Raw genomic sequence first — 25,164 nt, forward strand, 5'->3', positions numbered from 1 at the left:
ACGGTGCATTGCCAGGACCACTTGGATAAAGGAACTCTATATGTATCACGGTATTTTATGTCCTACATTTGAAATCAGTTCCTAGGCTTCTTCAGGCTGCCAAAGGGATTCACAGAACAAAATGGTTAAGAACCTCTTAGCTGTTATTTCTCCAAACTCCTTCTCCTCCCCCTTCTCTAGCCCATCACAGCACCACAGTTACCACAGCCACGTATCCCCAAAACACTCCTCTTCAGTCCAATACCTCTAACCCATCGAGGCTGGAAGAGGCCAGAGAAGGTCATTTTCTTCATCATGGTCTCCAAATTTTTCTCTTACTTTCAGGCCTCTATATGTGTTTCCACCTTTTCCTCTCTTCCACCTATACCCACCCCTTCCCCACCCCATTCTCTGCCTGTGCTGAACCTGGATGCAGACCTCGCTGTGCGCCCTCCACTGAGCACTTCTCACGCTGCTGGGCTGCTGCCTTCTCTGCCTTCTCCACTGACCATCAGCCCCAGAGGACAGGACTATGACCACGACAGGACAGCTCACCTCTGCTGCCCCACTGGTGCCAAGCACAGTGTAGGCATGTCATGTATCTTTATGGGAAGAGGACGAGGGAGGGAGGGAAGGAAGGACTGTGTCCTGCTGTGTCAATCATATCTCACCATAAAACAGGGGACCCCAACCCCTAGGCCGTGGACCTGTACCAGTCCTCAGCCTGTTGGGAATCAGGCTGCACAGTAGATGAGCAGTGGGCAAGCAAGCAAAGGTTCATCTGCCACTCCCTAGAGCTCACATTATCATCCGAACTATCCTCCCCACCACTCCATCCATTAAGAAACTGTCTCCCATGAAACCGGTCCCTGGTGCCAAAAAGGCTGGGACTGCTGCCTTAAAGGATTCTGGCTGTTCCACCCTCTTTTCAGTTTGTGCACTGGCTTTTCCTCCCCAAGCTTTAGCCCAGAGCTATATGTTCACTGTTTTCACCGATGCACAGCTTGCACGGGGCCATCCACCCCACGTACTCTTCTCACTGGCATGTCTTATATAAAGGGACCCGGCCTCTGTGGTTGTGATTGCAACTAATAGTGCAATCCCCCAGAAGAGTGTAGGGAAGAATAAGGAACTAATTTCCAGCTAATTCACCAATTCGGTCATCATCCCCAAACATACTGACTGTGCTATACTCCAAGGAATAGCATCCCCTCAGACCCAGGGGCACCACACCTTGAAAGCTAGCTCCTCAGGCTTCTGTTGGAATCAAACAGGCCTCTTCTCCCACAGACTGGTCACTGGGACATCACACAAGTCTCTGAGCTTCCACTCCTCCACCTGCTCGAGTTAGGTGCTAATGCTGCCTGTGCAAGGCTCTCGGGGACCGAATGGAATTATCTTCCCAACTGCCTGGCTCTCAGTAGCCCTTATCGAATGGGCGCTTCATCATCTCTTTCTTCCAACCCAGCCCCACTCATCAGACAGCACAGACCTGTCATACAGAGGACAGGCACTCTTTCATTGGCTCAAAACCTTCTGCAGCTTCCTAACCAGAGGCCTTGCTGGCATCTCTAGTTTTCATCCCAGCCAAGTAACCCACCAGCAAAGCAGCACAAACAAGTGCCCATAGGGTGTGAGTACCAACCCAAGCTGTGAGAGACACGCGGGGAGCAGAGCCAGAGCCTCTCTCTGAACCACGGATGTCACCCACCCCCACCTTACCTGCGGCCCAGGCAGCCTTTTCCATAAGGGAGAAAACCGCTTTCTTAAGAAAAATCATCTCTTTCCAAGCTGCATTCTCACGGAGAATGATAAATGCCCCACACATTCTCCTGGATCTCACTGTCCCAACTTGTACAAAAACTCCTACTAGCTTATTTAATCTACAAGTATACCACCCTGAACACGCCTGATCTTGGCTGATCTCGGAAGCTAAGCAGGGTCGGGCATGGTTAGTACTTGGATGGGAGACTGCCTGGGAATACCAGGTGCTGCAGGCTTTGGGGCTTCCCTCATAGCTAAAGAGGTAAAGAATCTGCCTGCAATGCAGGAGACCCAGATTCGATTCCTGGGTCAGAAAGATCCTCTGGAGAAGGAAATGGCAACCCACTCCAGTATTCTTGCCTGGAGAATTCCATGGACAGAGGAGCCTGGAAGGCTACAGTAGTCTATGGGATCGCAAGAGTGGGACATGACTTAGCCACTAAATCACCACTATACAAATAATAGAAGACTGAACCCTCCATATGCCAGGCAATGTGCTAAAGTCTTTACAAAGCTATTATTTAATATAAAGCACTATTGAAATGGGATTCCCTGGTGGCTCAGAAGTAAGAGATCCACCTGCCAGTATAGGAGATATGGGTTCAGTCTCTGGGTTGGGAAGATTCCCTGGAGAAGGAAATGGAAACACACTCCAATATTCTTGTCTGAGAAATCCCACGGACAGAGGAGCATGGCCAGCTACAACTTGTGGGGTCGCAAAAGAGTCAAGCACAGTTTTACAACTAAACAACAACTATTGTAAGGCCGTGAGCACTGCGTCCATCTTATTTACTGGTTTATTCCTGGTATCTAACCTAGCACATAATTAAGAAAGGAAGGAGGGAAGGAGAGAGGGAGGGAGAAGAAGGATGTATGTGTGTATGTGTGTATGAGGGAATGGATCATGAATGAAGGGAGATGATACTAATAAAATGCCTGGTACATTGTTGGCACTCAAGAAATAATAGCTTTCTCCCTGGTCCACTGTCTTCGTACTTGATCCAGCCTCAGCAGGACATCTAGACACATCCTACCAAATTGAGGCTCCTGTACACTTTGTCACTCTTGCTCACTTCATGGATGAGGGAGTTGAGGTTCTGAGGAGGTGGCTCAGATGTGGCAAAGGCCACAAGGCCACTTGTCTTGTGGCCAGGCCTGGGACTATATCTCCCTCACTGGAAACCTCAGTGTCTTCAGAAATGACTACGCCAAGAGCACCTGAAGGACAAATGGGTTTCCTCACATATGCCCTTTAGCCTAGTTCCTGATGACCTGCACCAGGCTGGTCCAAGGGTTCGCAGGCAGCTGTCCTGAAATGCACACTGCCGATGACGTTGCCGAGGAGTCAATGAGGATGACAGCGCCTCCTCTGGCCGTCACCTAGTGGGCACACAAAGTGCTGGCACACAGCGTCTCACTGCAGCATCTCGATAACCATGCCCGGAAGGCGTCATTACTATGCGTCTTTTAGAGATGAGGCCACTAGGGCTCAGTCAAGAGACTCCCCAGAGTCACTCAACTAATGCCTGCAAGAATCAAAACTGGAATCCAAGACTCCTGACTCCCTATCCTGGGTTTCTTCCTCTGCACTACAGAAAAAGATACAAAAGAAGAATTAAATGACCATCCACATTCATATGTAAGTCTACCATGTTTCCTGCTGAGATTTTCTAGGAGAAGACTCTTGAGAGTCCCTTGGACTGCAAGGAGATCCAACCAGTCCATCCTAAAGGAGATCAGTCCTGGGTGTTCTTTGGAAGGATTGGTGCTGAAGCTGAAACTCCAGTACTTTGGCCACCTGATGTGAAGAGTTGACTCATTGGAAAAGACTCTGCTGCTGGGAGGGATTGAGGGCAGGAGGGGAAGGGGACGACAGAGGATGAGATGGCTGGATGGCATCACTGACTCGATGGACATGAGTTTGAGTAAACTCCAGGAGTTGGTGATGGGCAGGGAGGCCTGGCGTGCTGTGATTCATGGGGTCGCAAAGAGTAGGACACAGCTGAGCAACTGAACTGAACTAAACTGATCCAACTCAAAGTTATCCTTCAGTTCTCTCCTATGATTCCTTCTTAGTCCCTGGAAAGGGAGAGTGAGGAAAGGAGAGTGACTCAGTCCTCATTAAATGTGCAGCTTTAACTCAAGGAAATGCAGGCAATAACTTATCCCACTGCATCTGCCATGGGGCTCTCCAGTGATAATGGCAGGTGCTTCAGGGACATGAACCAGGAGTACCCCATCCAAAGGTTAGGCTCCAGGGTGGGAGAGGGGAGAACTACAGGTAGGGCAGACTTTAATCAGGTGGGACTCACTGTGCCCACAGGCTGCCCTCTCGTTGGTTTGCATGAGTTAGAGCTAGATTGGAGCTAACAGACAACTGACAATATGTATTAGAAGTCTCTTAAAAGTTCAAGTCATTTAGCCTATAGTTTTACTTCCAGGAATTTATTCAAAAAGTATGAATCTGGGTTATAGAAAGAGGTCCATAAATAGGGAGGACTGAATCACATGTTGTTTATATTTGGGGGGAGAGGAATGGGCACACCTTAAACAACCGCAGTAGAAGACTGGAAAAATAATCCTGACACAACTACACTTTGAAATTCTTTGTGGACGTTAAAGCCAATTATTGATGTCATGAGAAATGTCCAAGACAAAACATCACGTTGTAAAATCAGGACTCTATATAAGAAATATGGATATATTTATGTACACACAATTTTCCATATATACGCACATACAGCGCATATCTCATTTTTAAAAACTAGACAGAAACCATAATCCAATGAGTGTCTTTTATTGTAGGATTACAAATCCTTTTAGATATTTTTCTTTGTACTTTTAGTGTGTCTATTTTTTAAGTTTTCTACAATGAACATTTATTCCTTTTTTAATTTAAAAAAAAAAACATCGTTTTTTTGGTTTCTTTTATTTTGTATTTTTAGTGAGAAGAGCCCATTCAAGTCAGAGGCAGGGAGAGATGTGAAAAATAAGGACAGAGGTCTTTGAGCCAGGAAGATCCCAGGAAGGTGGATGGATGATGCAAGAAGGCTGAGACAGCCAGGCTGCTTGGGCACACCACAGGGGTCAAAGGCCATCGAGTGACTTCTCTAGATCCAGTGGTCTTTTCAGAAGGCAGGTGGAGACTTGTGCCCATCCCATTCCATCTTAAAGTGGTCTGGCTGTGAAGCTGGACCTTAGCAGATGCATACAACTTGGGGTCAGGGACCAAACACGGGCTGAGCACCTGCTGCATGCGGTACAAGGTGGGAAGTGGGGATGAAATGCGAAATCATAGGCTCTCTCCTCAAGATGCTTGCAGTCAGCATGAAGTGAGATGGCCATAAAAAGAGGAACTACCACAATGGGTCTGGATAGTCAAAGCTGTGGTTTTTCCAGTAGTCATGTACAAAAGTGATATTTGAACCATAAAGATGGCTGAGAGCCAAAGAATTGATGCTTTCAAACTGTGGGCCTGAAGAAGGCTCTTGAGAGTCCCTTGGACTGCAAGGAGATCCAACCAGTCAAAAAGGAAATCAACCCTGAATATTCATTGGAAGGACTGATGCTAAATCTGAAGCTCCAATACTTCAGCCACCTGATGCAAAGAGCTGACTCATCGGAAAAGACCCTGATGCTGGAAAAGACTGAAGGCAGGAGAAGGGGACGACAGAGGATGTGATGTTTGGATGGCAGCACTGACTCAATAGACCCGAGTTTCAGCAAACTCTGGGAGATGGTGAAGGACAGGGAAGCCTGGTGTGCTGCAGTCAGTGGGGTTGCAAAGAGTCAGACATAACTGAGTCACTAAACAACCACCACCACCACAATGGGGCTCACTCAGCAAACATTCTCCAGACCTCAGGGCCAAAGTCCTTCCACCTCCGTTAAACTAGGCAAAACAAAATGCACTAACCCAAAAAAAGGTCACCAGAGAAAGGTACTTAGCAAAGGTGACACAGAGAAGCACATAGAAACAAAAAACTCATCTTGTCCAAACTGATGAGCATTTCATCCCAAAGGACACTCCACGTTTCTCGGGCCTCCTGCCCCTGAAGAAGTCCAGTGTTCACAGCCCAGAGCCCCAGATTCCCAGCACCACCAGGAGTCAAGGAGTACAGCTACTGGAAGCTTGGCAGATTCAGGTTTCTCTGCAACTCCACATCCGTTTCTGACAAGGAGCCATTTTGAAAGACACTCCCTTGATGTGAATTTCCCACCTGCCCCATTAAGGAGGCTTCCCTCAGAAAACAAGTTTAGATCAACCCTGTTTCAGACACTTATTCCCAAGGACAAACTAGAACAAACTCTGCACCAGCTCAAACCTTTCAGAGCTCTTTGATGATCAGAATCAAGGGAAAATATTAGAACGAATGTGGTTGATCCAAATACTCTCAACAGCCTTCAAAGCAAACCGTTCTTCTTTACTCTGGGAAGCACAGCTCAAGCAAAGCTGGCCCCTTTGGCCCTAATTCCCGTTAGCCAAGCCAACCCCTTAAAAAACAAACAGACCTGAGAACAATGGGAGGAAGTCGAAGGCAAGAGGAGGAAAAAGGAAGAGGAAATAGGTACATGAAAGAAAGGGCAGGAGGACTGGAAAACAGACTGCAATTAGCATGTGGCTCGTCTCATTACAAAAGGGGATGAGGGCTCAAATCCCACAGCCCCCTCAAAGAAACCGCTTGAGTTCACGCCTGTGCAACCAAGAAGTCTGAGGATGCTGGAGGCAGCCAGGATCTGTGTCCTGTCTCCACTCACAAATGGCCAAGCACTGGCCTCACCATATGCAACCGCCTTTCTCTAGGGTGTGTAAAGAAGGGTGTTTCCATTTCCAAACCTCAGAGCCATTTGCTCTCAGATAAACAAACATCTCCTCTGCCTCTGCCAGCTTCACCCAGCTGGAAAGTCGTAACGCTAAATTAGTAGCATTTCAATCACATCTGTGACAAGTTGGCGACAGGCTGGGGTATGATGAGTGGAGCAATCAGCTGTTGTTACAGGAACGAGGCATGTGGACAGAATAATAACAGAGTGGTATAGTAATAATCATCATTGTAATGGTCCCTATTTACATAACGTTTTTAATTGCCAGGATAACCAAATGCGCAAGAGCACCCGTTTGCTGTCAGACAGACCTGAGACAGAAGGCCTGCGCTTCTGCTTTCTAGTGCTGTGGCCCGGAGCTACTTTCTTGACCTTTCTGAGCCTCAGTTTTCCATCTTTAAAAGGATAATGATCTCTGTTTCATAAGGCTGTTTGGAGGTTTGAATGAAATAATGTCTGTAAAGCATTTATGCAATATTACAAGTATCCTAGTTGCAGTAATGTTGGTATTACAAGTAGTATTTGTATTATTTCAACTAGTCTTAAGGGCTGTTTCATTTTGCCCTTAACCTCACATAGGAGAGACAGTTTTAACACAATTTGGCTGAAAGTAAAATAGAGACCCAGAAAGGTTAAATGTCTCTCTCCTTGTAAAGATGAGTAGTTAATGGGGAAGAAAGGACTGTGTGTTACTTTCCTTTTGTGTTTGCAACAAATTGCTACAAATTTAATGGCTTAAGATATTTTGCTGTTGTTGCCACTAAATCGTGTCTGATTCTTTTGTGACCCCACGGACTACAGCCTGCCAGACTCTGTCCATGGGATTTCCCAGGCAAGAATACTGGCGCAGGTTGCCATTTCCTTTTTCAGGGGATCTTCCCAACCCAGAGATTGAATCTGTGTCTCCTGCATTGAGAGGCAGATTCTTTACCATCTGAGCCACGAGGGATGCCCTAGACTATTTCGCAGAGGTTATTGACAGCTAGACAAGTCGAAAGTCCTGAAATGATGGTGTCAGTGGGGTTGTGTCGCTTCTAACTGCTCTGAAGAGAGAATCCATTCCCCTGTCTTTTTCAGTTTCTAGAGGCTGCCTGAACTCCTTGGTTCACGGCCTCTTCCAATATGTTCAAAGCCAGCAGCCTAAGAAACTGTGTGGCTACCTTGGGCCCATCTAGATAATCCAGGGTCACTTCCTTATCTCAAGATCCTGAACTTAATCACATCAGCAAAGCCCCTTTTGCCATATAAGTTAACATACTCAGGTTCTGGAGATCAGGATGTGGACAACTCTGGGGAAGGGTCATTAGTCAGCCTACCACAGACCGAGTCCTATTCTGCAGAACATAACTATCAGGATTTGGTTGGGGTTTTGTTTATTTCTATTTTTGTTTTGCTTAAAACTATTTATTTAGCAAATATTCTGTGCAGGGCACATTTATAATTTATAACCTGTTCCTCTCTAGGCATAAGCACATCAGAATCAAGCTTCATTAGTGTGAAATAGAAGAGGTCTGTACATACATAACCTAAAACATCACTGAAATCCAGACTTTAAATGTGAAAAGAACTTTAAGAGATCATTAGCCAAAACTCATATTTTGTACTGGGGCAAACTCAGACCCAGAGAGGTAATATGATGTCCCCAGTGTCAAAGAGTGAATTTATGAGATATTTTGAGACCCTGGATTAGAACTGAAGGAATAAAACTAAACTGAGAGACATCTTGGAGACAAATATCAACTGGCTAGAAACGAAGTTAAAGAGGTGTAGGAATCAGGGGTGCCTGAAGTCCATAGCGTGGGAGTGTCATGAGCTCAGGATATATAGCAGAGGAAACATGTTTTCTAGGGAAAATAATGTATTTAATGTGTTCTGGAACTTGGACCTCTTTTTGTAGGACTGCCTAAGCATCACTGTGAAATTTCCAGTACTCTTTCTCGTCATGTACTCTCACAACTATGGGCATGAAAATGTAATCTTCATCTGATAATCACTGATCAGTGCCTTTTTTTTTTTAAGTGATATACTTTATTTTATACTTTATTTTTTAGAGCACTTTTAGGTTACAACAAAATTGAGCAGAAAGGACAGAGTTCCAACATATCTCCTTTTCCCACACCCAACTTCCCCCACGGTCAACAGCCTGCACCTGAACAGCACACTCATTTCATTTGGTGAACCCACATGACATACCATCACCCAGAGCCATAGTTTACATTAAGTTTCATTCTCGGTGTGTTACGTCCTCTGAGTTTTGCCAGAAGGTTAATGACATGTATCCACCATTGTTGTATCGTACAGAGCAGTTTCACTGCCCTAGAAATCCTCTTTGCACCACCTGTTCACCCCTCCCTCCCCCTGTCCCCAGCCCTGGTTACCAATTATGTTTTTACTGTGTCTATAGATTTGCAGGCAGTGCTTTTTCTTTCCTGCTGACACTGAGTTAGGCCTCTGGCTGCTTTTAAGATTTTTCTCTTAATCCCTGATTTTAAGCAATCTGATTATGCTATGCCTCAGCACAATTTTGTGGGTTTGGTTTTTTTCTGTTTGGTTTTGTTTCTTAACATCTATGTGCTTAAAGTTTTCATCAAATTTGGGCATTTTTCTGCCATTATTTCTTCAAGCATTTTTTTCTGTCCCCTTTTTCTTCCTTGGAATCTCCAGTTACATGAGCGTGAGACCATCTCAAGTGACTATGCTGTTCACTTATTTTCAGTCTTGTTTTCTCTGTTTCACTTTGGATAGCTTCTACAGCTAGGCCTTCAAGTCCACTGACCTTCCCTCCTGCAATGTCTATTCTGTTGTTAATCCCATCCAGTGTATTGTTCATCTCAATACATTGTTCATCTCAGACATTATCTTCAATCTCTAGAAGTTCAATCTGTATGTTTTAAAATCTTCCACACTTCTTACCATGCTTACATGTCTTCCACCTTCTTGAATACATAAAACATAGTAACAACAACTGTTTTAATGTTGGGTTTTTCTCATTATAGGTTGTGTTTTCCTACTTCTTTGCATGCCCGGTACTTCTAGCTTAGAGAAGACAGTATGAATTTTACCTTGTTAGTGCTAGATATTCTGGTATTCAATATTCTCTAGCTTTGTTCTGGGATGCAGTTAAGCTACTTTATAGCAATCTTTTTGAGGAGTGCTTTAAAACTTTATTGGATAGGACCAGAGGAAGCTTTAGGGCATATTTACCTTACTCTGGAAGCGATAGGACCAGGGGAACCTTTAGGGCATACTTACTTTACTCTGGAAGTGATAGCCTTTTACTTTTTTTTAATTATCTGTTTATTTATCTGGTCGTGTTGAGTCAGGTCTTAGTCGCAGCATGCAGGATCTTTATTGCCTCATGTGGGATCTTTCACTGTGGCACAGGCTTAGCTGTGAGCTTGGGATTCTAATTCCCCACCCAGGGATCGAACCCATGTCCCCTGCATTGAAAGGTGGATTCTTAACCACTGAGCCACCAGGGGAATCCCAGGAAGTGATAACTGGGAAATGAATAATTTAGTCAACGCCCTATGTTCACATGTTTTTTTCACCTCTGCTGGTGGAACACAACTCCTCCCAGCCTCTGCGTGTGCCAGGGGACTGTTCCCCTTGATCCCTTCTGCTCATTCTTTCCCAGCCTCACATAGATCCCTCACATGCCTGTGCTAATCCCTGTCAGCTGAAGACTAAAGGGAGGCCCTCTGCAGCTCTCGAGAGCTCTCCCCTCCTAGCACTCTGCTCCATAAACTCAAATCGCCTCGGAATTCCCTCCCTCTCCAGTGGGAGGGGCCTGTGAGACGAAAACTCTCTTTATCTTACAAAGTGGTCGAGCTCTCTGCATTCATCTCCCCTCTCTGTCATATGCTTACAGCCAAGTATTTGAAAACTGCTTAATTATACTTTGCCCAGTTGTTATAAGGTGAGAAAATCAATCTGAATTCTCTCTTTTTTTTTAAAATGCACACCATACATTAATGCTGGGTTTCCATGGTGGCTCAGACAGTAAAGAATCCAGGGAGACCCAGGTTTGATCCCTGGGCTGGGAAGCTCCCCTGAAGAAGGGAATGGCAATCCACTCCAGCATTCTTGCCTGGAGAATTTCATGGACAGAGGAGTCTGGCAGGCTACCATCCATGGGGTTGCAAAGAGTCAGACACAACCGAGTGGCTTTCACTTCACACATGTTAATAACCAAGATAATTCAGCTGTTTTTCTCAAGTATGTTTCAGAGTTAGCATATAACCCGTATGTGACAATATTGCTGTGTTTTTAGCCATTTTATATTTAAGAGTCTGAAATATGTTATAGGCATAAAATATTAATGTTTGTGAATGTCAACCAGTTTTTAATTTATATTCCTTCAGAAACACGATATCCTTGTCACACATACTAATCCATATCACTGAAAACAACCAAAGATGATAATTCACGAACAGTCTCACCTCCACATAGAAGTACAAATTGCCCTGAAAACCTGCAGGTCAAGTTCTCAGCTTTTGAAAACAAGCAAAAATGTTCCAGAACAGTCACCGTAGCCATGTATTTGAGCTTTGTACTTACACATTGTTTTGTATATTTATACATATGTTATAGCTTTAGATTTGAGACCTGAATTCTTATTCCATCTTGGCTGACAGCAAAAGTCCTTTGGTATACACTTATGAATACTAGAATTTGGGCTGGCTCTCTTAAAACCATTCAACCAATCTCAACTCTTGTATTAAGATTCTTAACAAGACTGCTGATGTTATTAACAGTTACAAAATACCATGCCCCACACTATCCATTACCACACTAAAGTCTCTCTTCAGCACCATATTTAAGTAGAATTGTTCACTACCTCACCTTATCCTCTTAAAAAAGGAAAGTTCCCTGATGTTTTAATAAAGCAAAGTTCCCTGATGTTTTAACAAAGACCTAACATTTCTTTGGCACAAGCCCCAGGCCTCTTGCCTCTCGCTCTCTGAGAGTTGTACCCCTCTCTACATTACATGACACAGCACACTCAGCTGAACAATATTCCATCAAACCAGTATTGTCATAACATTCCACATCCTCACCCAGAAGGGCCTATAGCCCTCAGCTTCTCACATGACAAAGTCAAATCCAAGATTCAACCCTAAAAATACCTTTCTTTTCTGAAGCAAACCCCTTTGGAAGTCTCACAAGATTTTAAGAGAATTTGCAGCCTGTAAGTTCCAGTTTGAGAACTGCAGCCTTAGAGAATAGCAGGGATGTTTGAAGCCCTGCCCACAGTTCCAGGAAACACCCTTTGTGAGTGAGCTCCTTTCCCACACAGATGTGAGAATGAGGCTATGACCCTGGAAATGGAACACAGGAAGACAGAAACCCTGCTGAACATATTCTTGCACTGACATTAGATACAAAAACACCCATAGGCTGGATTTGCTGTCACAGTCCAAGAAAATAGTAACATGTAAGCATTTCAAAGTGGTTTCATTGACATTCTCACCTGATCCTGCAAAACAGTCTGTAAGCAAGACAGGCTGGCAGAACAGTTCCCAGCAAAAGATGAGGGAAGTGAGGCTCTATGGTGTGAATGAGGTCTGACGGCTACTTGGCGACAGAGTAAGACTCTAAACTTTTAGGGTCTTCTAACTCTAGGTCAAGAACTCTTCCCATCATGCCCTGCTTCCTCGCTCCCTGTATTAGAAAGCAAGCTCCAGATTTCATGTGGCTCCTAGACCAGGGTTTCTCCACTGCAGCTCCGCTGACATTCGGGGCTGGAGAATTCTTTCCAGATGTGAGGGTGGAGGGCACTATCCTGTGCGCTGTAGGATATTTAGCAGCACCGCTGGCCCCCACTCACTAGATACCAGTAGCACCTCCACTCCTACTCTTGACAAGCAACAATATCTCGAAATGCTACCATATCATCTAGTGTCCCCACTAGGGGAGAGGGGAAAGGAGACCAAAAATAGTACCCCTCAGTCAAAAAGCACCATCTTAAATGATGCCTAAGGGTGCTGTGCACCTGACTGAGGGGGTGTCAGGGACAAAGTTTGTTCTGTAAAAGGAGAGACAGAAAGCAAAAGAGGAACTTGCGCTTATCCAATGAGTCTGGGACCTGGAACCCAGCAGTGAGGTACTGAGAATTGTTCAGCAGCTGGGAGTTAGCTAAAAGGTTCTCTTCTTGGCCACACCCTGAAGTTAAGCTCATGTGTTCTCATTCCCCACCCCTTGAGGCTCAGCTAACTCTGAGTGGCCCAAACTACTTTCGAAGGGGACATTTCCAGGAGGCAACACAGAATTAGTTAACCTGACCAGAGGCAGTATGACACAATATTATAGCTATGATGCAGGCTCTGTTCAGGCAACACCATGGATGAACAACACATATTATTAAGTGAGTGAAGTTAGGCATAAAAAAAGCACATGCTGTATGAACCCACTTACATGAAGTACAAGAACAGGCAACACTAAACTCTGGTGACAGAAGTCAGAAGAGTGACTACGGCTGCCGTGGTATTACCTGGAGGCAGATTTCGGAGGACCATCTGGAAATGGAAATGTTCTGTCTTGCTCTAGGTGGTGGCTACAAGATTGTAAACAGAGGTAGAAACTCTGGTCTACATTTAAAATTTGTGCACCCTACTGTGCATGAATTATACTTCAGATAAATAGATAAGCTTTATCACCTCCATAAAGAATGTCCACTCTGGAGCCAGACTGCCCGGGTTTGGAGAGGACTCTCCTACCTCAGAGGGTTTCGTGAGAGGTCAGTAAACTGTGTGGGGTACAAGAAGTACACAGTGAGTATCAGCATCATTATAATTAAAGGGACCACACTTCTACCCAGCAGGTAAAGCTAAGGATTAGGAGGGGTGCTTCTGCATGGAACTAACTCCACTCAGTGTTATGTGGCAGCCTGGATGGGAGGGGAGTTTGGAGGAGAGTGGTTGCACGTATACATATGTCTGTGTCCCTTTGCTGTTCACTTGAAAAAATCATAACAATGTTAGTTAGTCTCCAATACAAAATAAAAAAAATTTTTTTAATAAACTGAAAAAAAAGGAGAGGAGCTTCTAGGCCCCTCTGTTGTCCCCTCCTTCCACCCTGTCACTGCACTGAACACAGAGTGGTCCATTTGGCTGAGGCACGACAACTCAATTAATCCCTTTCCTTTGTAGGTACCCCCACCCCGGTCATCAAGACAGACAGACACATCTGCCATGATTCTGTCTTGTTTAGCTCCTCCCGAACTCTCTCAGGAGGCGTAGTTAGGCTCTGCCCCTGTCTACAGAGATCTTCATCAATAGACTGCATATTTACAGAACACAGCATTTCTGATCAAATAGTTCATTCCGCTGGAGACAGGGGTATTGTGCTGTGTCCCCTTATGAGTTATTCTTGGGAGAAGCAGCCCTGGCTCTTATCATCCGTTTCTTTACGTTTTAAGAGCTTGAATTAGAAGAACTGCTATGAAACAGATGAAATGAGGAGCAGATGGGATCGTTCTGTACCTTTCCCCCAGCTGCTTCTTGGTAGATTTACCCCAATATCCTTGTCACTATGTGCTCTTGCTGTCTTTTATTCTTCTCTTTGAAAAGTGCTTCAGTCCATAGGAAATAAACACAAGATTATGTAGAAAGAGCATTAAATGGTGTGTCAGGAAACTTGGATGCTGGATCCATTATCCAGATGCCTGAGTGATTTATATGTGTTTTAACCTTTCTGCACCACAGTTTTTGTTTTATTTTAATCTGTTAGGTGAGTGATTGTGGTTTATGAACATATGTTAGCCATGGAAGCCCTCCTTAAAATGACTTCCAGAAAAAAAAAACCTGAAAGCAGCGTTGTTTGAGGTGGACATCAGGAACCTACCCTCTCAAATTCTGCATCCCCTTCCCACCCGCCCACAGCAGCCCCCAAAGTACCTCCACAGGGCCCTCGGGCTTAGGATCCTAGGAACACAATTTAAAAACCATTACATCTGGTCTTTTTTTTTTTTTTTAAGTCATTTCTCAGCCAGGTAAAATACTGGGTTTTCTAAAGGGTCCTCCTTTCTATTTATTCCACAATTTTAATTCACAGACCCTCTGGACTTTAAGAAAACACATAAGTAAAATCCTATATGACATATCTGCATGGAAAAAGCTGCAAGGAAATACACCAAAAGATTAAGGACAGAGGTTATCTCTAAGTGATGAGAATATCATAGCAATGACTACAACAGATGTGGTGTGGGTCTCACGTTCTAGCATCACAACCCATAACCAATGTCTGAGAAGACCAGTATACCTTTCTGTGGGGCTGTGCCCCGCAGGCCTGCAGGTCCTGGAACAATACCTACACTGTGTACAGCCCGCAACAGACAAGACAAGGCAGCAATGTTTGCTACTCAGGAGAGAAGGAGGCTGGGCTTCCCTGGTGACTCAGCAGTAAGCAATCCTCCTGCCAAGCAGGAGAACATGGGTTCGATTCCTGGGTCAGGAAGATCCCCTGGAGAAGGAAATAGCAACCCACTCCAGTACTCTTGCCTGGAAAATCCCATGCATAGAGGAGCCTGGCGGGCTACGGTCACAAAAGAGACAGACAGGACTTAGCAACTCAACAGCCACAAGAAGAGGAGGTTACCATCTGTAAGGGAGTTGACTTCAGGTTGGCTCATCAGTTACCAGGAATACCAGGACTTGGCCATGTCCCTCATAGCGCCTCAGGTTGACAACCATCACAAGGCAGGTATTTCCCTTGACTTCACTAGAGCAGCTTGTTGTCACTCACTCTTGTCCAACTCTTTTGCAACCCCATGGACTATAGCCCACCAGATTCCTCTCTCCGTGGGATTCTCCAGGCAAGAATACTGCAGTGGGTTGCCATTTCCTTCTCCCAGGGATCTTCCTGACCCAGGGATCAAACCTGAGTCTCCTGCATTGCAGGCAGATTCTTTACTGCTGAGCCACGAGGGAAGCCAGAGCAGCTTCCAGACACAGATGAGTGTGCGTGCCGCTCTACAGGATACAGGCACAACGGAAAACACTTCTCAAATGGAATTTCCTCCAGTGTGTCCCATGAGATATCAGTCCCAGAAATGTTCGGCCACAAAGAGGTATGGGGGCAGGGGACAGGGGCGACTTACCCCTACTCCAAAGCATAGCTGATGCTTAAACAACACCCATCTGCATTAAGTGGGCTTGAACTGTGCACGTCCACTTACATATGAATTTTTTCCCATTAATATAGTACCTGTACTTATTTTACAGATCTTTAAATTAACTAAATATGGGGGAAAGTTTGTATTCAATTAGAGATCACAATATGGACTCAAAAGGTCTAGGATTTGAGTCCTGATTCTATCTAAACTGCTTCAGCTTCCTGCCCCTGGGTGAGTCGTTTATCTCCCCCTTTGTTTTTGAGGTAGAGATAGCAGGACAGAGTTTCCACTGCGCAGGGTGTTGGCACCCCAATCCCCCACACTGCTCAAAGGTCGACAGTAATCGAGTTGGAGAATCACAGCACACCATTTGTCCCTTCTGGAGGTTAAATGTACAGGAAGTAGCGTCTTAACATCTCCAGCCAGCAGGAAGCCTGATTCATGTTGCTCAATACCACATCTCCCAAACTCATTTGGCTACAGAACTCTTTCCCCCACAGCCCCTGTTAACATCTCAACAAATTTCCATATGAGAACAGGCTTCACAAAGGCAGTTTTTAAAAACTGAATTGTGAGGCTTGAAATAAATGAGGAATAGCAAAAGAGGAGAGCAGAGAGAAAGGGATGATTTGGGATCTGGAGGACTTTGAGTTGAAGACAGAACAAAGGACTATTTATGATTCCAAAGAATGCCTGGAACTTTCTTCTTATCTACTAGCGTCTTTTTTCCCAGCTCATTCCTAGGGAGTAGACAGAGGTGAGGATGACGTGTTAGTAGCTGAGCAGCTCTTATCCAGAATGGCACTACTGGTATTAGAAGGGACACAGTGTAGAGCTGCTGCCTTTACCCCTCCCTCTCTCCCACTGTTGGCTGACTGTGACACATTCTCATTCCTTCCAAGGTGAGGGTTGAAGTGTAAGAAGGGGAGAGAGAACTCCCAGCAGAGGGAACAGTGAGAGTGAAGTCATGGAGGTAGGAGCTGGCAGGGTTGCTAGGGGCTCCTGAGCAGCAAGAGCTGGTTGGAGGTAGGAGGTGGAAAGTCAAGTTCAGTCCTCGACCACTTGAGCAGGTTATATAAGAAGTCTAAGCATTGATGGTGATGATAATGGTGGTGATGATGACAAAGATGACCGTGAACTCTACCTCCCTTCTCTCCTGGCTGTGGGACTCGTGGGGGAAAACAGAAGACAATAATCAGAAAAGAGAGTTGTTGGGTCTTCTCTGGAGAACACCTGGGGGTAGGTAGAGCTGAAACAAGCTTCCCCATCCGTCCCTGTTGCTTTCCCCACACCCCCCAGTTGTCCCTCTGCAGAAGGTAGACAGGCCGAGCCCTTCCTGCATCACCACTCCCAGGACCCCAGTGGTGCACATCCAAGACATCTCCTCCCTACTCTCCTCCCTCCTCAGGACCTGCCTAAGCCCAGCCCTACAGGCCTGATGGCAGCCCCTTATGGGGGTGATCCCACCCTCCTTCTTCTGGCAGGTAATGGTCCTGAGTGGTCACCACCTCAGCTTCCTCCACTCCTCAGCTCCCCAAAAAGCCTGGCGTGAGCCATCTTCCTGCAGATGCAGAGAAGCAGTAACACTACATACAAAACAAAGGTCATACTGAAAACAGAATAGCAAGATACCCTCCTCTGAAAATGCATTATCTCCAGGGTAGATATGGAATTCTAGTGACACATTCCCTGGGAAGTTTTCAAATCCAGACACACTGGAGCCTTGTTTCAGCCTTGAGCTGGGCAAAGGCCCCAAGCTCACTTCCAGCCTCCAACAGGCTCTAGCTGCTGCCCCTGCTCAGTCCTGGTGGACGGCACTTCATAGGCCAGTCTTGCAGCCCCAGTGCTGTGGGCAGCGAGCCCTACCAACTCCAGCCCCGGGCCCCTGCTTGTGCCCTTCTGTTTCTTTATGCTTCTGCTCCTTCCTGCTGGCCTCTGTAAATGCCACTGCTTTCTGCCAAGACCTCAGGCACTCACACATGCCAGCCCCATCCGCACTGATTTCGTGGTTCTGTGTCCACTTGAAGAGCCCACCTCATTCGCCACCCACATCCGAGATGGCAAGCAGAAGCTGCCTGCTTTAAAAACTTCCCAATTTCCTCCAGAGTTCAATTGCTTCCAAAAAGCCTGGCACATCTCAGCTGCCAGTGTGAAATGCGAGTTCCCAGAGATGCCGATGGCACTTTCCAACATTCGTCACTTTTGACACATCTAAAATATCCTTGCTCCCAGCACTCCAAGAGCACCAGCCCAGATGGCCTGGCTGCTGGGAATGTGTCGTTCTCTGAAAGGCCTCAGAGAGTCCCTGGAAGAAGCTTCCTGACTGAGACGCAACTACTTTCCTCTTGCACCCCCTCCACCCACCCCTTCCAGAGCTGAGCCAGCTGAGTCCTCTGGGTACCAGAACCTCCTTCTCTACCTGGCTTTCATGCTCTAGGTAGGCTTTTTTCCATAGAATTCCTCAAACTTGGGCTCCCCATGACACCAAGCAGTTTGCCATTTGCTGAGCCCAGTCCTACCAGAGAGGAAGCTGCCCACTTGGGAAGCTCTCTGTGGCACCCACCCTTACTCTTTCAGACCACTGAAGATCTCATGGGAAGGAGCCTAATGCCCTGACTTGTTCAATAGCTGAAGTCAAGGGCCCCTGAACCCGAGGTCAGTAAAGGCATATACGTGTCTCTGGGTTTTTAATTCTGTTCATTGGTCTGTGTATCTACTTTTATGCCAACACCATACTGTTTTGATTACTATTGTTTTATAATATAGTTTGAAATCAGGATGCATGACACCTCAAGCTTCATTCCTTCTCAAGATTGCTTTGGCTATTCAGGTTCTTTTGTGGTTCTATATGAATTTTAGATGCTAAGAGCTGACTCACTGGAAAAGACCCTGATGCTGGGAGATACTGAAGGCAAAAGGAGAAGGGGGCAACAGAGGATGACATGGTTAGACAGCATCACTGACTCAATGGACATGAATCTGAGCAAACTCCAGGAGATAGAGGAAGACAGGAGCCTGGCACGCTGCAGTCCACGGGGTCACAAAGAGCTGGACACAACTTAGTGACTGAACAATAACAACATAAGCTCTAGAACCTTTTTTATTTCTGTGAAAAATGCCTTGGTTATTTTGATAGGGATTGTATTGAACAAGATTGGTTTGCTTTTGTTTTCAGATAGTTCATTGTTAGTGTATACAAATGCAACTGATTTTTGTATGATGATTTTGTATCTTGAAACTCTACTGAATTCATTTATTAGTTTTTTGATGCAGTCTTTAGGATTTTCTATCCCATGCGCTTCAGTTCACATTCCCCCACCCATGGTTTATTTTTGCCTTACAGAGTAACCCTGGGGCTGTTTGACCAAGTAAATGGTTAATGCTTTCCTCATGCTGCCAGTGTTTATCTTTGCAAAGTGTCAGGCTCAGATTCCAGGGCAGGAGAGGCCAGCATTCCTATGAGAACAGATTCAGGTGACCCCAGGTCACCCCTGTTCTGACTTTCCCTTTTCTTTTTGCCTGATTAGCCCTGGTCTCAAAAACTCTGGTATCTTTTATTTGCTGAACATCAGAGATAGGGCACTCTTAGGAGTCACACATCTCAGAACCAGAGGGACCCTGAAAGCTTCGCCCAACCTTCTGGTTTTCCAGAGGTGGAAACTGAGGCCCAACTGGTTTTGGGGGAAAGCCAGGTCTAGAACCCTGGTCCAGCTGAACTCAAAATGCCAAGGACGTCTCACGGTACCACCATGGAGACATCAGAGCTGGCTGGTCCTATGTCCTCATTTTCCAGATGAGGAAATCAAGGTCTAGAAAATTAAATGACTTGCTCAAGGTCAAGCAGGATGAGTTAATGAGAAACCAGGACCTATGGAGATCTGCCAACACACATAGTCCACCAGTAGTTAAATATAAGTGAGGTGGTTCTGTGTCTAAAGTCACATTGTCTATACAACAGATGGCGAGGTCATGTTCAGTTGCTTATCTCATGTGAAATAGCTTCATATCAGACTCTGAGCTCTCTTCTGAGTCACCATAAACACAATTCAACACAGCCACACTCTAGACCATAGGAATGCAATTGTGAAGACTGATTTCAGGGACCTCGTGGCTGGCAAGCCTCCCATGGGGTGCTGAAAGGCCTCACAAAGGAGATTTATGGGTCTGTCCCAGTGAGTAATTTAACTTCCTAGTGTGCAAGAGAGCCACTCTCCAGGGACTTCCCTGGTGGACCAATGGTTGAGAGTCCACCTTGCAGTGCATAGGTTCAATCCCTGGTCAGGGAACTAAGATCCCACATGCCACAGAGCAACTAAGCCTATGTGCCACAACTAGACAGCCCAGGTGCTGCAACTAGAGAGCCTGTGTACCACAACCAAAGATCCCACAGGATACAACCAAGACCCGTCACAGCCAAGTAAGTGCAGGAGCCGCTCTCAGAATGAGGCTCCCCTCAACTACTTCCTGTGTGACCTTGGTCAAGATACTTATCTTCTCTGAGACCCAGTTTCATTGGAGATAGCATCTACTCACATAGGTGTTATGGGGATGGGATAAAATATAGAATTCCAAGTTATCAGCAAAAAGTAAATGATAGCCACATAAATAGCCCTTTCACCAGCCTTACCAATTCCTCCAGCACTGCATCATACCTTAATGAGAACTTTTGGGTTTTATGGATTCTCTGGGTGGGTAATAATTACAATTACACCTCTGGGGGACTTGGAAGATTACTTCAGCTCCCATGTCAGCAAAATGATCCCACCATTTAACCAAGTAATCCTACACCAGGTAATTCATCCTCATGGGAATAACTATTTGAAAAGAAAAGCTCTCTGTGTGAAGTTCATTGCTGCTCTGTTACAAAGGTGAAAACTGAAAACACAGTGCTCATCTCAGATTGGGAAATGGATACATAAATTACAAAGCATTTCCTCCATGGAATGTTACTCAGCCTTTAAAAATGACGAGTATGAATACTGTAAGGATATGGAAAGATGTTTATTACATAATGTGAAATTTTAAAAAGCGGTTATATCTGCACAGCTATATTAAAAATGTTATTTGCTTCTGATTCGTGACATTGTACAGGAGACAGGGATCAAGACCATCCCCATGGAAAAGAAATGCAAAAAAGCAAAATGGCTGTCTGGGGAGGCCTTACAAATAGCTGTGAAAAGAAGAGAAGCCAAAAGCAAAAGAGAAAAGGAAAAATATAAGCATCTGAATGCAGAGATCCAAAGAAGAGCAACGAGAGATAAGAAAGCCTTCCTCAGCGGTCAATGCAAAGAAATAGAGGAAAAGAACAGAATGGGAAAGACTAGAGATCTCTTCAAGAAAATTAGAGATACCAAGGGAACATTTCATGCTAAGATGGGCTCCATAAAGGACAGAAATGGACCTAACAGAAGCAGAAGATATTAAGAAGAGGTGGCAAGAATACACAGAAGAACTGTACAAAAAAGATCTTCACGACCTGGATAATCACAATGGTGTGATCACTCATCTAGAGCCAGACATCCTGGAATGTGAAGTCAAGTGGGCCTTAGAAAGCATCACTACGAACAAAGCTAGTGGACGTGATGGAATTCCAGTTGAGCTGTTTCCAGTCCTGAAAGATGATGCTGTGAAAGTGCTGGACTCAATATGCCAGCAAATTTGGAAAACTCAGCAGTGGCCACAGGACGGGAAAACGTCAGTTTTCATTCCAATCCCAAAGAAAGGCAATGCCAAAGAATGCTCAAACTACCGCACAATTGTACCCATCTCACACACTAGTAAAGTAATACTCAAAATTCTCCAAGCCAGGCTTCAGCAATATGTGAACTGTGAACTTCCAGATGTTCAAGCTGGTTTTAGAAAAGGCAGAGGAACCAGAGATCAAATTGCCAACATCTGCTGGATCATGGAAAAAGGAAGAGAGTTCCAGAAAAATATCTACTTGTGCTTTATTGACTATGCCAAAGCCTTTGACTGTGTGGATCACAATAAACTGTGGAAAATCCTGAGAGAGATGGGCATACCAGACCACCTAACCTGCCTCTTGAGAAATCTGTATGCAAGTCAGGAAGCAACAATGAGAACTGGAAATGAAACAACAGACTGGTTCCAAATAGGAAAAGGAGTACGTCAAGCCTGTATATTGTCACCCTGCTTACTTAACTTCTATGCAGAGTACATCATGAGAAACGCTGGACTGGAAGAAACACAAGCTGGAATCAAGATTGCCAGGAGAAATATCAATAACCTCAGATATGCAGATGACACCACCCTTATGGCAGAAAGTGAAGAGGAACTAAAAAGCCTCTTGATGAAAGTGAAAGAGGAGAGTGAAAAAGTTGGCTTAAAGGTCAATATTCAGAAAACGAAGATCATGGCATCTGGTCCCATCACTTCATGGAAAATAGATGGGGAAACAGTGGAAACTGCATCAGACTTTATTTTTGGGGGCTCCAAAATCACTGCAGACGGTGACTGCAGCCATGAAATTAAAAGACGCTTACTCCTTGGAAGGAAAGTTATGACCAACCTAGATAGCATATTCAAAAGCAGAGATACTACTTTGCCAACAAAGGTCCGTCTAGTCAAGGCTATGGTTTTTCCAGTGGTCATGTATGGATGTGAGAGTTGGACTGTGAAGAAGGCTGAGCACCGAAGAATTGATGGTTTTGAACTGTGGTGTTGGAGAAGACTCTTGAGAGTCCCTTGGACTGCAAGGAGATCCAACCAACCCTTTCTGAAGGAGATCAGCCCTGGGATTTCTTTGGAAGGAATGATGCTAACGCTGAAACTCCAGTACTTTGGCCACCTCATGAGAAGAGTTGACTCATTGGAAAAGACCCTGATGCTGGGAGGGATTGCGGGCAGGAGGAGAAGGGGACAACAGAGGATGAGATGGCTGGATGGCATCACTGACTCGATAGATGTGAATCTGAGTGAACTCCGGGAGTTGGTGATGGACAGGGAGGCCTGGTGTGCTGCGATTCATGGGGTCGCAAAGAGTCTGACACGACTGAGCGACTGAACTGAACTGAACTGAACTGAGAGAATACAAACATGGGAAAATAAAAAGTCAGTCAATTAGGGTGATAAGAATATGAATCTATTTTTTAAAACTTGTTTTCTACTGATACACCACTTTTGTGCAACAAATATGCTTTTTAAAGAATAGGAAAGAACCCAATACTTGCTCCAGAAACAATTTAGCTGAAGGCAAGTTTCGTTTGTAGGAAAATGCCCGGCACAGAATAGGTACTATGGAAGTGTTGGTAGATAGAATGAATGAGTAAAGTGAAGAAATGAATGAATAGAACACCAAAGCCATGCCATTGGGAAGCTAAATCAAGAAGAAGGATTTGTGTTCTCTTCTTCTATTTAAGCCACTGGCCCAAGGTCTCTTTGGAAAAGCTATCCCGGGTCTACGCTTCCTGTGGAGCTGAGAATACAAGGGTAGGTGCAGTACTGGCATACCTGAGCAGGTACAAAGGAAGATGAAGCATGCGCGAGGCTAGGAAAGTATCAGACGCAGAGCAAACACTCAGCAGACCCTGACTGCCTGCATGACCATCAGCAGCAGACAGAGCAGAGGCAATCCATCAGGGATTGCCTGGGTCTCCTCTGAAGAGGAGTGTTATTGTGGGGAGAAGCTGGCCTAGGGGCAGAAGCCCTGTGTTCAATCTCCTCTTTGTCCTTAACTAGCTCTATAATCTCAAAAAGGTCAGTTTGCCTCTCTGAGTCTCAACTTCCTCATCTTTAAATACTAGAACAATTTATTGAGATATTATTGTTTTGAATGTATTTTCCTACCACCACCATTGCTTGGTTTAGAGGTTTTTTAATGTTTTTAGAGGGGGCATGCCTCGAGGTATGTGGGATCCTAGATCCCCGATTAGGGATCAAACCTATGCTCCCTACAGTGAAAGCTGAGTCTTAAGCACTGGACAGCCAGGGAAGTTCCCAGAGGTATTTTCAGGACTGAGAACGTGAGACACTTGAGTCTAATATACGTTCTTACCTTTTGTAAAAACCTAAACTCATCAAAAAGATAACTATAAGTATCCCCAAAAGATGAGAAAGTGAAAGGATGCTTAACTCCCTGACTGGGAGAGGATAAGGGCTGGTGTGTCCCCAGGTAGCAAGAACCCAACCAGAGATTCCATGACGCTCTTAAGGGAGGAGGTGGTGTGGTGCCCCCTGCCTCACAGGGCTTCCCATCCCTAAAGTACAACTCCAAAAAGTGGAATTTCTGAAGGAACTATGTGAAATGGGACTGGACTTCTTAGTGGCTGGAACGGATATAAAAAATTACTAGTTCAGAGAGTCCTTTGCCCAAAATTGGGATAAACGGACTCCACCCAAACCACACATGATAGGGATTCAATGCTTCATTTAAGCTGACCAAAAGAAAATAAAGAAGTGTGCTGCTTGCCACTCAAGGTTTGTGGACTAAGATCTCACCCAGTGGTGAGCTTGTTTTTCAACTGATGTTCTCTCAAAAACAAACACACACACACCTTGAAATGTAGCCAACTTCCATGGTGTAAATATTCCCATATGACCAATTTCAAACTACCAATATTAAGTCCCTGAACATGGAGAGTTGAGAAGAGGTGCACACATTTGGCATCAACACACCACTGAGATTCACACATTATGAGCTTCCTATGTCTGGAAAGTTCTCAAAGACCTTTCTCAGCATTAGGATTCATTCCAGAACAAAAGTTTGAGGCTAATTCATAATGGTTAAAGCCATTCATCTTTATCAAGTATAATCTGCTAAAATATGGCCTAGTAGAAGTGTTGATACTCCTACCTTTGAAAAACACCCCTCCACAAAAATAAGCTGACACCTTTGTCAATAAATAAATGTAAATTTTCCAGGCTGAATCTGTTCTTCCTTTGATTATGTGGTCTTGTGACTGAGAACAGACCATGCATCAGAGAGGAAATCCATCAGTCTTTCCTTCAAATTGTTTTAAAACACTCTATTCTAATCCATAACTCACAATAATCTTAGGGTGAGATTAGGACTAGGAGATTACTTCTGTAGTGGTGGTGATGGTGGTTTAGTCATTAAGTTGAAAAAGTTGAGTCCAACTCTTGCGACCCCATGGACTATAGCCCACCAAGCTCCTCTATCGTGAGATAGGACTGACTACTGCTAGTCCCATTTTATAAGGGAGGTACAAAGAGGTTAAGCAAATAACCCAAGGCCATGCAGCTAGCAAGCAGCAGAGCTGGGTCATCTGAGCCCAGAGCCCAGACTGCTAAACTCTTCATAATCTCTCCGCAGCACACGGTCTCTCTGTGCAGTCACAAGCCACGTACAAGATGGGGTTCATCTCGGGTCTCTTCCATCCATGGGGCCAGAATAGAAAGGAGCCGGCAATCTCTCTTCTTTTCTCACCTGGATATAAGTTACCCAGAAGCAAAGATCAGGCTGTTACACAGAAACTCTCAGAATGATCAACAGTAGGAAGAGC

The 25,164-nt window shown here is 45.0% G+C and overlaps 1 protein-coding gene and 1 pseudogene across 1 annotated transcript in view; both read left to right on the forward strand.

Annotated features, from left to right (window-relative positions):
* The window catches only part of LIPC (lipase C, hepatic type), a 161,139-nt gene that overhangs the window by 95,415 nt on the left and 40,560 nt on the right, over positions 1-25,164 (forward strand). The gene's annotated exons all lie outside the window — the stretch shown is intronic.
* Positions 1,861-1,979, forward strand: LOC138074715 (5S ribosomal RNA; annotated as a pseudogene).

Source organism: Capricornis sumatraensis, chromosome 2, assembly GCF_032405125.1.
Source record: "Capricornis sumatraensis isolate serow.1 chromosome 2, serow.2, whole genome shotgun sequence".
Classification (NCBI taxonomy): Eukaryota; Metazoa; Chordata; class Mammalia; order Artiodactyla; family Bovidae; genus Capricornis; species Capricornis sumatraensis.